At 52.1% G+C, this 11,296-nt stretch overlaps 1 protein-coding gene and 1 long non-coding RNA gene across 10 annotated transcripts in view; one reads left to right on the top strand and one right to left on the bottom strand.

Moving 5' to 3' along the window:
• The window catches only part of TMEM63C (transmembrane protein 63C), a 77,755-nt gene extending 68,939 nt beyond the window's left edge, over window positions 1–8,816 (bottom strand). For 5 of the 9 annotated variants that reach the window (XR_001887078.1, XM_017880617.1, XM_017880624.1 and 2 more), the window contains exon 1: window positions 8,537–8,750. The gene's annotated coding sequence lies outside the window, so the exon portion shown is untranslated. Of the gene's footprint in view, window positions 1–8,519 lie in introns of all 9 variants that reach the window. The other 4 variants (XM_017880618.1, XM_017880623.1, XM_017880621.1 and 1 more) reach the window with 3 other exon arrangements.
• The window catches only part of LOC108534957 (uncharacterized), a 12,477-nt gene continuing 1,614 nt past the window's right edge, over window positions 434–11,296 (top strand). The window contains exons 1-2 of the long non-coding RNA XR_001887079.1: window positions 434–445; window positions 10,776–10,780. This is a non-coding gene — a long non-coding RNA (uncharacterized LOC108534957). The remainder of the gene's footprint in view (window positions 446–10,775; window positions 10,781–11,296) is intronic.

The raw sequence follows: 11,296 nt of genomic DNA, 5'->3' as shown, positions 1-11,296 counted from the left end.
AATAATAATAATAATAATAATAATAATAATAATAATAATTCTTTCTATTTTCTCCGTATCAGTGGCTATTTCCCCATTTTAATGTTCAATTTTGTATATTTGCCTCAATCCTCTCCTAACCCCCATTAGATTATCTCATCTCTAAAAAATCATAAAATGACACATGATTTTTCCCCCAGGACTCTATTTACTATGTACGCAACTCAGAAATAGAACAGCTGAAATCAGAGAAGGGGATGAGAGGGCAGCAGAGGGAAAGCTTGATACAAAGTCAATCAACAAACATTTCAGATGTGCAAAGAGCCAGCACAGGTATTCCCTGGCTTTAAGCACCCACGGCTGCTTTTCCCAACTCCCCCACCCCAGTGAAACCTGCCAGTTCCCCGAGTCCTTCACACCCAGCTATCACCTCCTCTTGGACCCTTTCCTGACTCCCCAGGGAGATGTTGGCACCTTTCCATAGACATCTTAGATTACTTTTCTTCAACTTTGAACAATTCATTTAAACCAATTGAATTAACAAATGTAAACATTCTGTCATTTTTGCTTCAGCTGTTCTTTGTTAAATGAAGTGTTACTGACAAGTTAGAAACCCTTCCTTTTCCCCTTTCAGTCTCAGCTCCTACTCTCTCCAAAGCACTACAAGCATCAGCTTGGTAGGCATTGCAACAGAAATTAGTAAATCCATAAATCATAGCTAGTACTGTTTTGTGATTTTTATGAAAATTAAATTTTCAGCCAGGCACAGTGGCTCACACCTGTAATCCCAGCATGTTTGGAGGCCCACGTGGGTGGATTACTTGAGCCCAGGAATTTGAAACCAGGCTGAGAAACTTAGCAAAAACACATCTCTACAAAAAATACAAAAAAAAAAAAAAAAAAAAATTAGCCGGGTGTGATGGTGTGCACCTATAGTCCCAGCCAGCTACTTGGGAGGCTGAGGTGGAAGGATCGCTTGAGCCTGAGAGGTGGAGGCAGCAATGAGTCAAGATCGCACCACTCTACTCTGGGCAACAGAGTAAGACCCTGTCTCACAAAAAAAAAAAAAAAAAAAAAAAAAAAAGAAAATTAAAATTTCACTAATGGTATTATTTTGAAATTTCCTTTTTTTGAAACACAGTTTTTGAAATTTATTCATGTTAATACAGAATGTATCCATATGTGTATGTACATATATATCAGCTTTGCTAAGGTATAATCTATACAAAATAAAATTCCCCAATTGCACATAGTTTAACTGTTGCACAGTATCACAGTTTTGTTTTGTTTTGTTTTGTTTTGTTTTTTGAGACGGAGTCTCACTCTGTCGCCCAGGCTGGAGTGCAGTGGCCAGATCTCAGCTCACTGCAAGCTCCGCCTCCCAGGTTTACGCCATTCTCCTGCCTCAGCCTCCCAAGTAGCTGGGACTACAGGCACCCACCACCTCGCCTGGCTAGTTTTTTGTATTTTTTAGTAGAGACGGAGTTTCACCGTGTTAGCCAGGATGGTCTCGATCTCCTGACCTCACGATCTGCCCGTCTCGGCCTCCCAAGGTGCTGGGATTACAGGCTTGAGCCACCGCGCCCGGCCACAGTATCAGAGTTTTATTCATTATTCTATTATTGCAGATATTGAGGTTGAGGTCTCTCTTTTTTTTTTTTTTCTGTTTTGTTGCCCATGCTGTAGTGCAGTGGCGTGATCATGGCTCACTGAAACCTCAAACTCCTGGGCTCAAGCAATCCTCCCACCTCAGCCTCTCAAGTAGCTGGGTCTACAAGTACACACCACCCCACCTGGCTAATTTTTTTTAGTAGATACAGGGTCTTGCTATGTTGCCAGGGCTGGTCTTAAACTCCTGGGCTCAAGCAATCCTCCCACCTGGGCCTCCCAAAGTGCTGGGATTACAGGCGTGAGCCACAGAGTCCAGCCAAGACCTCTTTTTTTGCATTTCAAGCATTGCTGCCCTAGATACCTTGGAGTATACCTAGGTAACGTATACCTAGATGTGAAACCATTGGTCATAAAGCATATACACATTCAGCTTTACTAGCATTCTTGCCAGAATGTCTCATGGAGCTTTGTATTGCTATTTTCACAGAATGTCATGATTTTTTTCAAGCTATTGTCACTAAGCCATTTCCTTGTTTACCCATCCCCTTCCCCATGAATTACTGAAGGGTCTCTGTGTGACTGGCACTCAATGAACACTTGAAAAGTGAAAAGATGAGCTCACTCTCTAGCAGAAGAGAGAGACTCAATGTGTTAAGGGCATTCAAGGCTGTTAAGATCTCATCTGGCTGAGATCCAGGGAGGGCTTCATCAAGGAGGTAGCATTTGAATTGGGCTTCGAAGGGCAGGAAGATGAACAGATGAGGATAGAGATAAGGACCAGGACTGGGATGGGGAGAGGCAGTGGCTCAGACAGTCCAGGGCACGTTTGATTTGCCAGAGCAATGGTTCTTAGCCAAGCTGGGGTGAGATGGGGCAGAAAAGCCAGGCATGTGTATTTTGTAAAAACTTCAAGGGCATCTGACACATCCCCCCTCCCCACACACAAATAACCCCTGAGTGGGAGCAGAGCATGTGGGAAGGGAGCCTCACTGGAAAAGGCAGGTTGGGCTTACTCCAAGATGAGCCTTCAATGGCAGCCTCTGGGTCAGAGCTGGGTTCAAAGGTAACTCCCAGGGGAAGTGGGCAGAGTTACGGGGACACCAGGACCTGGGATAGGGCTGAGTCAGAAAGCCTGCCCTTCCCACTCACTTCCCCTCTTCTGTCTCTGGGAACAGATCATGGCTGTGATGGCCTGGGTTCCCTCCCCAGCCACACAGGAGGGCACTGGGACTGGGGCTCCTTCTGCTCCTCCACTTGGTAGCTCTGTGATCCAGGCCAGGGGCTTCCTGTCCCTTCCTCCCTGGCTGCTCCATGCAGCACAAGCTGTATGCATGTGCCTGGGCCAGGGCCCCAAGGAGCCCCTCCATGGAGTGTGAGGCCTGGGCCTGGCTAGGCCAAGTCCCCTTCCTTTGCCTTGGCTCAGCCCCTTGGAATCTAGGTGGGGGCGGGGTGGGAATCCTAGCCTTCCACCTTCCCTGCTCCCGTGACACGAGATGTCCTTCAGCAGAACCTGGTTCTGGGCGCCCTGCCCAGAGTGGAGGGGAAGGGGAGAAACGCACGACCTTCTCTTCCAAGTCCTTTTGTCTCAAGCAACTTCAGCAAAACCACCAGCCCCAGCAGTAAGAGGAGAGCTCAGGCTGTGTCAGCTGTGCTTGGGAGGACAGCGCACAGATGACTCCCCTGGACATAGACTGGCCACGGCCCCAGTTTGGGTTCTGCTGCTTTGGTGTGTGAGTGTGGTTGTGGCTGTCACAACCTGTCAAGCCACAGCTTTCTAATCTACTGAGCGGGTGACTCAGACCTGCTTTCTCTCCCAAGGCGTGGAGAGGATTAAAGAGTAATGACAGGGAATGTGAGGCCGCTGAGTGGCTCCAGGGCCTCAAGCCAGGCTCAACGTTCAGGCTGTTGTTCTGCTGCCTGAGGTCTCCCCAAGCCAAGCCTAGTTGACACTCCTGGGCACATGAGGCCCCAGCCAAGGAGGGATCCCTGGTCCAGCAACAGCTTGTTCATTGTATGGAAGGACACTCCCTGCCCACACCACACAGACAGACAGACACACACACACATCCCTTTGGTTCTAAGAAGATTCCCCCTCTGCCAGGTCGTCAGGGATGTGAGAAGCCTTTTTGATTTTTGTTTTGTTTTGTTTTTTGAGACAGGCTCTTGCTCTGTCATCTGGGCTGGAGTGCAGTGGTGCGATCACAGCTCACTGCAGCCTCAACCTCCTGGCCTCAAGTTATCCTCCCACCTCAGCCTCCTGAGTAGCTGGGACTACAGGCCTGGCTAATTTTTTCACTTGTTTGTAGAGACAGGGTCTTTCTATATTGCCCAGGCTGGTCTTGAACTACTGGGCTCAAGCAATCCTCCCTCCTAGGCCTCCCAAAGTCTGGGATTATAGGCATGAGCCACCATGCATGGCCTGAAGCCTTTTTGAAGGAGACAGTTCAGTTTTAACAGTGCCTGGAACAGTCGACATTGTTGATCAGCCATTGTTGGACATTGTTTGGTGTCATCAAAAAAGCATGGTCTGGCTGGGGATGTTGGCTCACTCCTGTAATCCCAGCACTTTGGGAGGTTGAGATGGGCTGATCACCTGAGGTCAGGAGTTCGAGACCAGCCTGGCCAACATGGTGAAACCCTGTCTCTATCAAAAATACAAAGAAATTAGCCGGATGTGTTGGTGCACACCTGTAATCCCAGCTACTCGGGAGGCTGAGGCAGGAGAATCGCTTGAACCTGGGAGGCGGAGGTTGCAGTGAGCCGAGATAGTGCCACTGCACTCCAGAGTGGGCAACAGAATGAGACTCTGTTTCAGAAAAAAACAACAACAAAAAAACATGGTTGCCATCCCAGAGGTCCCTGGACAGCTGGCCACACAGCAGGCAGAGGGATGAGCAAATGGAAAGAAGGGGACTCCTGGTTACCAAGCACCATGCTGGGCACCTTTCCGCTTCCTCCCATTCATCCTCCCAATGGCTCTGTGTGGAGGGAATTGCTTCACCATGTTGCAAATGGAAGACTCACAGAAGTGAAGTGAGCAGGTAATGAAACAAGTGGGAACGCAGCTCCCAAGTGCTCCTCCAGGCAGTGAGTCCATATGTGACAGGTCCTCTGTGCTTCCATGCCCCCATCAAAGCAGGATTGAATTCTCCACAGGGCCCTGTGTGTGTGTTCCATTGCCCTCTGTAGCGTTTCTAGCCTATGGCCAAATCACTGCCACTCAGATACCCCAAGGCAATGAGGCCTCAACACCCAAAACTCAACAGCCAGCCAGTATCCCAGCGGACCGCACACAGCTTCATCTTGCCCACCTATCTCTCCAAAGACCTTAGGGTCACTTTCTCTTCTGCCGCGACTCCATGGCCTGAGGCCAGCATGCACCTGGCTGGGCACAACTCTGAGAAGACTCAGCCAGAGTGAGAAGAAGGCTTCTGTCTTCAGGACCTTGCTTGGCCAGGCCACTTAGTAATGGGGAGGGGACAGTTTGGTTTCCTGTTGGAAGCCGGCCTGGTCTTTCTGCCTCTGATCCTCTAAGGACACCAGAGGCCCTGGCTTGGCAGGAATGAAGGTCTACAGGCACAGGGCTGGCCATGACTCACTCACCTCCAGCCCAGCTCTTCCCATCTCATCTTGAGGGTGCTCGTGTCAAACGGCAGAGTGGAAGGCTGTGAAAAGCAGAAGGTGGGAGCCCAGGACACTTGGGTCCTAGTCCTGCCTTTCTAAGCAGATCTAGGCTTTGGTTTCCCTTTGGGAAGCATTACTAATGACTAGAAGGAGGGAGGAGGTGACAATGAGGCACCCCTTCCCCGCCCACTCTGCCTCTGCATGTCTCAGCACCAGTCCCAGGGGTGCTGGCAAGGAATGTGGCAGCTTGAGTACATATCCTGCCCTAGAAACACAGAACATGGAGTACTGGCCACACGTTGTTCTTCTTAAGAGCCACCCTCGGTTGGGCCTGAGCAATGCAGACAGATCTAGAGCAAGGACACACCATACTTCATGAGCTGCCCACATTCTCATCTCAGCTCCTCCTGTAACCCTACCTTGCAGGAGTTGCACCAGCCAACTCATGGGCAAGAATGTGGAGTTCCATTTACACCACCCATGCTGATGTGTAAGCTGTGAAAACCACTGCTCTCCCACGAGAGGAAAGAAGAGTGAGCATCGGGGCCCCACCTCAGGCAAAACAGGGCACTAAAAGCTGCTGATCTCACTGGAAGCTGAGCACTTCCGCTGAGCACTTTCATTACAGCCTTTCCCAGTGTGAGCCTGCCCATGGCCTGAGCACCACGTGGGTTCCTGCAAACTGGACGCTCTGTGCAAACAGCTCCCAGCACTTTATGCCCATTATCTTTATGGTTCTTCCACCCGCCGCTTCCCGGGAAGAATGAGAGCAGAATTCGTGGGGATCTGAGAGTCGAGGCAGTGGAGAGGGTACAGGCCTGTAGGAAGCTCCACTGTGCCACTAGACACCCTCATTTTACAGGGGTGAACATCCTGTTAAATATGTTCAATGTAATGGGCAGCTGGGGATAGGGGAAGGAAACTCCTCAAGGCCCCAAGCACTACTTGAAGTGGGCTGGGGAGGGCTGACCTGCCTTCCAGCCTAGAAGGGTGCCCTAGGCTGGCCACAGAGGGAGAGGGCATCCTCTGAAGAAGAAACAACCATGTTTCCCCCATCGAGGCAGGAAACAGATGGCTTCCACCTAGACCAGAGACTCCAGGAATAATACTTCCCATCTGTAATAAACACTTGACAAGTTTCCAAAGCCCTCCCACCCATCTGGAGAAGGTGTTTTCATGTCTAGCTATCAGGTAGAGAAGTTGAGGGCAGAGTGCCAGCCAATAGAGGCGCTTAGTCCAGGCTGTCTGCTCTTTAAGTCTGGTTCTCACCAGGGGGCCTCTCTGAGGCCTGACCCTTTCTCTGCTAGCTGAGAGGGACACATATCGTGTAGTTTCCCTCCAGTATGGTGGGCCCTCTCCTCTCTGGCACTATAGAGTCATCCCACAAGCAGCTGGCTCCCATCTGGTTTACTGGGAACCCCATCCCTTCCCACAGGGTCACCCCAGCAGCTCCTGGTGGTCATCATGCAACACAAGGCTCCTGTGAAGCCAGCAGGGGCCAGCTTCAGGGGTGCTGTGCTCAGAGGGTGTCTGAAAAGGGGCAATTCATGAGCCAGGCACATGGCAACTCCTTTCACTTGGGGCAAACAGGTGCTGGCCCAAACCCCCCATCCAGAGATGCTGTCAGGGAGATAACTGAAGTCCCTCTACCTGTGGCTCCCCACTCCCCAGCCAGCTATGCTCACAGCTGCTGGCACTTGGGTAGGAAGGATGCCTGTTTTTGGCTCCGACAGGCCTACAGAAATTGTGTACCCCTGTGGGGGCATGATGGGAAGGTAACCAAGAGACTTCATTTCCCCTCTTCAAGCTGCTTCCTTCCCAATAAACTAGAAAACATATCTTGAAGGAGGAGAAAATGCTGGTGCTGTCCCCTGTCATCGACCTCCACACCCATCAAGAGGCCCCTCGCAGCCTCAGTTTCTCAGTGCTGGGACTGTGGGGTGCAAAGAGAAGACAGGAAGAGGCCCCTCCAGTCTGCCCTTTGGTGGCTGGGGAGTCAGGAGACCTGCATGTAGGTAAGAGACCTGGAGAACTCACTCCACCCTCCGTGCCTCAGTTTCCTCATCTGGCTCCAGCTCTAAAACGTCACTCTCTCCTTGCCTCAGTTTCCCTCCAGAGAAAGTCATCTGTCCCAGGGAGAAGAAAAAGGTGAATTCACTTCTAAGGGGAAAGTTCACTTCTGAGGGCAATAGATGGAATGTAGCCCATTTCTCCCAGGGACAGGGGCCAGAGAGAGAACGAGGATGAGGTGATAACAGAGGGTGGTGCTAACAGATGGGCCCTTCTTGAGGGAAACCACGTCTTCCTGGAGTGCTGCAGGCTGTTGAAGGAGAAAGTTCATCTCCTTGTCCCCCTCAGCACAGGCCTTCTCCTCAAAGCCAACTCTCATTCTTTTCTCGAACCCAGAAGAACAGCACAGGCTCACACCCCCTCTGCTCAGATGAGTGTTTTTCATGAGCAATTTTCTCCTGTCCCAGACAATCTAATTCCTGCTTACAGCCATGATACCCTGGAGCCCCACGCAGAAGTTGCAACTCCTGGCATTCTCAGGGATGAGGAAATGTGGTGCTGGGGTGGGGGGAGGTCCCAGGGTCTAGAGAGGAAGAAGGGCCTCTGCCCCTCCAGAGAGCATTCGGTGAAGGCAGTGCCTGGGAGGCCAGCTCTGTAGGGCCTGCTCAGTGACCTTGGTCAAGCCACAACATCCCTGGGCCTCAGTTTCCCCAGGGCCTTCATCCAAACACAGTGTTTCTCTCTCAAGGCCAGGGCGAGTAGGGAGGCAAGAGCCTTTCTTTGGAAGCACATGGGGAAAGGGTGGCATTGTTCCCCTGGGGGACCAGGAGCCCAGCCAGCCTGGCAGCAGCGCAGTAGTGACGTTGTCATAACCCATAACGGCGGAGCAGGCTGGCCCCTCCCGTCCCAGCCCAGAGAGTGGGCGGCAGAGCCCCGGGGAATCCCTGGGTGGGGGAGAGGGTAGCCCAGAGCGGTAACTCCCACCTGGCTGTCAGGCAGGAGGCCGGGGACCCCGCAAGCAAAACTCCTACCCACCTCCATCCCCCCACCCAGTGAAGACCGGTCTTCTAACGCCACGCCCTCCTAGGTGGGCGGCTCAGGCCACTCTTTCCTGGGTACAAGATAGAGACAGCCAGCGTGGCAAGGGACTGTGGCGCAGTCTCCCCTACCCCCATCCCTCCCAATGCAAGGTCTCAGAAAGCACAGAAACAAGCAATCCTTCCCCGCCCCCTCCCCGTGCGGGACCTGGATCCTGCGCCCCTTCTTCCCGGCCCAACCAGCCTGGGTCACTGCACCTGCGTCGCGTGCTCACCACATCTGCGTCCTCAGCACCGCGGCCCCAGCGCCAGGCGCGGCGCTCAGGCCGCCAAGCTGCGGTGACAAGCTCCACGCTCCCCACCTGGGAGGAGACTGCCAGCGGGTCCTCCTCCTCGCCGGCCGGGCGAAGCCAGCCCCACCTGGCAAGGGAGTGTCAGCAAATTCCCTTCTGCATCACCACGAGAGCGGCATCCCGGCTCCTCCCAAGCAGGGGCCAACCTTGGCCCCGCCCCAAGGCTCCTCTGACCTGCGGGGGAACCCAGGCTGGCGGATCCTACGCGAAGACCCAGGCTCCGCCTCAGAGACCCTGTAGCTACCAGGAACCATCTGCAAATTACCATCTTAAACGCACAAGGCTGCCGGTCCCTGGTTCCAGCTTGCTTCAGCTCCCCTGATGCACTGGGCCTCGGCAGCTCCTTTGCCACCTCCCCTCGCCCTCCCTGAGGCCTGTCCTCTTTCCCAGTCTCCTTAGTCCCATCAGCCAGAAGCAAGAAAAGCCAACCCACTCCCACAAAGGTAGCCCGCTGCCCCGCCCAAGGACCCGGTCCTGGCACCAGCCCAGTGGCTGGTACCCAGCTGCTACCCAGACTTCCCCAACAAAGGAGCCATCTACAATTGGCCACAGCCCCACCCGGGAGGCCCAAGGGAGTGGGCTGGGTCATTTCCAGTTTGCGGTGGGCCACACTCCTGCAGGTCTCAGAGTTTCATCAAAGTCCTGACCACTCTGCTATATAGACACTGGTTTTGACCCTGAGGACAGGTGCCAGCATTTGCAACCCCCAAAGATCAGTGTGCAAAACAAGGGGCAGTAGTAAACAGCCTCTCCCTCCCAGGCAGGAGCCTAGGCACATTCATGTCATAGACATTATCTGGCACTCGCAGCACCAGATAATGAGAGACAGCTAATGGGAGAGGAGCCACTGCCCAGCGCTCTCTGAAAGTGACGCCCTTTCACCAGTTAGCGCTGTTAGCAATATGATAAGAAGGCCACAGAGGAAGCCGTGTGAACACAAGGTCATGAGGTGCTAGAGGATGGGCTCAAAGGCTGGTTATGCTTTCATGGGTTGATTTCCCCATAACCAACAGCACAGCACCCCCTTCCACACAACCCTGCCAGACTGGCACACCCTAGTCATCTCCCTCTTCCTCTGACCCCCTGGTTCTCATGACCTAGCCACCCCAAGAAGACCCAAGGGTGAGCCACATAGACACATTCCGTCAAAGTCTATCCATTATGCAGTCACTCACCCACTCATTCTTTTTTTTTTTTTTTCTTCGAGACAGAGTCTCGTTCTGTCGCCCAGGCTGGAGTATAGTGGCTCGATCTCGGCTCACTGCAAGCTCCACCTCCCAGGTTCACGCCGTTCTCCTGCCTCAGCCTCCCGAGTAGCTGGGACTATGCCTGCCACCATGCCTGGCTAATTTATTTTTATTTATTTATTTATTTTGTATTTTTTAGTAGAGATGGGATTTCACCGTGTTAGCCGGAATCGTCTTGATCTCCTGACCTCGTGATCTGCCCACCTCAGCCTCCCAAAGTGCTGGGGTTACAGGCGTGAGCCACCGTGCCCGGCCCACTCATTCTTTTATCTTTTTCATTCATGGAACAGGAAGACTTTTGACCATCTATTCTTCAGTGGCAACAGGGCATCAGGGTCTAGGTTCCAGCCCTTGCTTAGCGGCTATCATGCTGTGCAACCTTGGGTAGCTCACTTGATCTCTCTTTGTTTTTCCCTCTTATCTGTAATTCTGAGAGGGCTGGGCTAGTTGGGGTCTCAGACCCCTCTGCCCTGACACTTGTATTCTCCTCTTCTAGGATAAAGTCCAGTGGGTACAAAGACAAACCAGATCAATACAAGAATAGTGCTGGGAATGCTAGCTGCCTGCGTTTCAGTCCCAGCTGGGCCAGCTAAATATGAGACTTAACCTCTCTGTGCTTCATTTTTTTTTTTTTTTTTTGCATATGGAAAATGGGAAAAAACAATAATCATAAGCTTAAAGGGTGATTGTGAGGATTAAATGAAATATCGTATACAAAATAAATGCTCTGCACGGATTCATTGTTGTTGCTGTAGTTATGCTATTCAGTCTGGTGGGACAGCATAAATTCTCAACAGAAGCGGTTTGTCTGTTCCTCTGCTTCATCATCACAGCAGCTGTTAAACCTATACCCAACCCCATCCACGTCCTAAAGGAGAAACCTGATAAGCATCAACGACACGCCGTAAAGAGAGGCCAGGTGCGGTGGCTCATGCCTGTAATCCTAACAGTTTGGGAGGCTGAGGTGGGCAGATGACTTGAGGTCAGGAGTTCGAGACCAGCCTGGCCAACATGATGAAACCCAGTCTTAACTATAAATACAAAAATTAGTCAGGCGTGGTGGCAGGCACCTGTAATCCCAGCTACTTAGGAGGCTGAGGCAGGAGAATCACTTGAACCCAGGAGGTGGAGGTTGCAGCGAGCTGAGATTGCACCACTGCACTGCAGCCTGGGTGACAGAGTGAGACTCCATCTTGGAAAAAAAAAAAGAAAGATACAGTAAAGGGGGACAGAAGCCAGGTGTGGCGGCTCACACCTGTAAACTCAGCTACTTGGGAGGCTGACGCAGGAGGATTTCTTGAGGCCAGGAGGTTGGGATCAGCCTGGGCAATATAGAGAGACCTACATCACAAAGGAGAGGAGATGAGAAGAGAGGAGAGGGAGGAGAGGAGAGGAGAGGGGAGGGGAGGGGAGAGAAGAGAGAGGGGAGGGGAGA

The sequence above is a fragment of the Rhinopithecus bieti genome, unplaced genomic scaffold (assembly GCF_001698545.2).
Source record: "Rhinopithecus bieti isolate Rb0 unplaced genomic scaffold, ASM169854v2 scaffold_11380, whole genome shotgun sequence".
NCBI lineage: Eukaryota > Metazoa > Chordata > Mammalia > Primates > Cercopithecidae > Rhinopithecus > Rhinopithecus bieti.
This window is presented reverse-complemented; position numbering and strand designations above follow the sequence as displayed.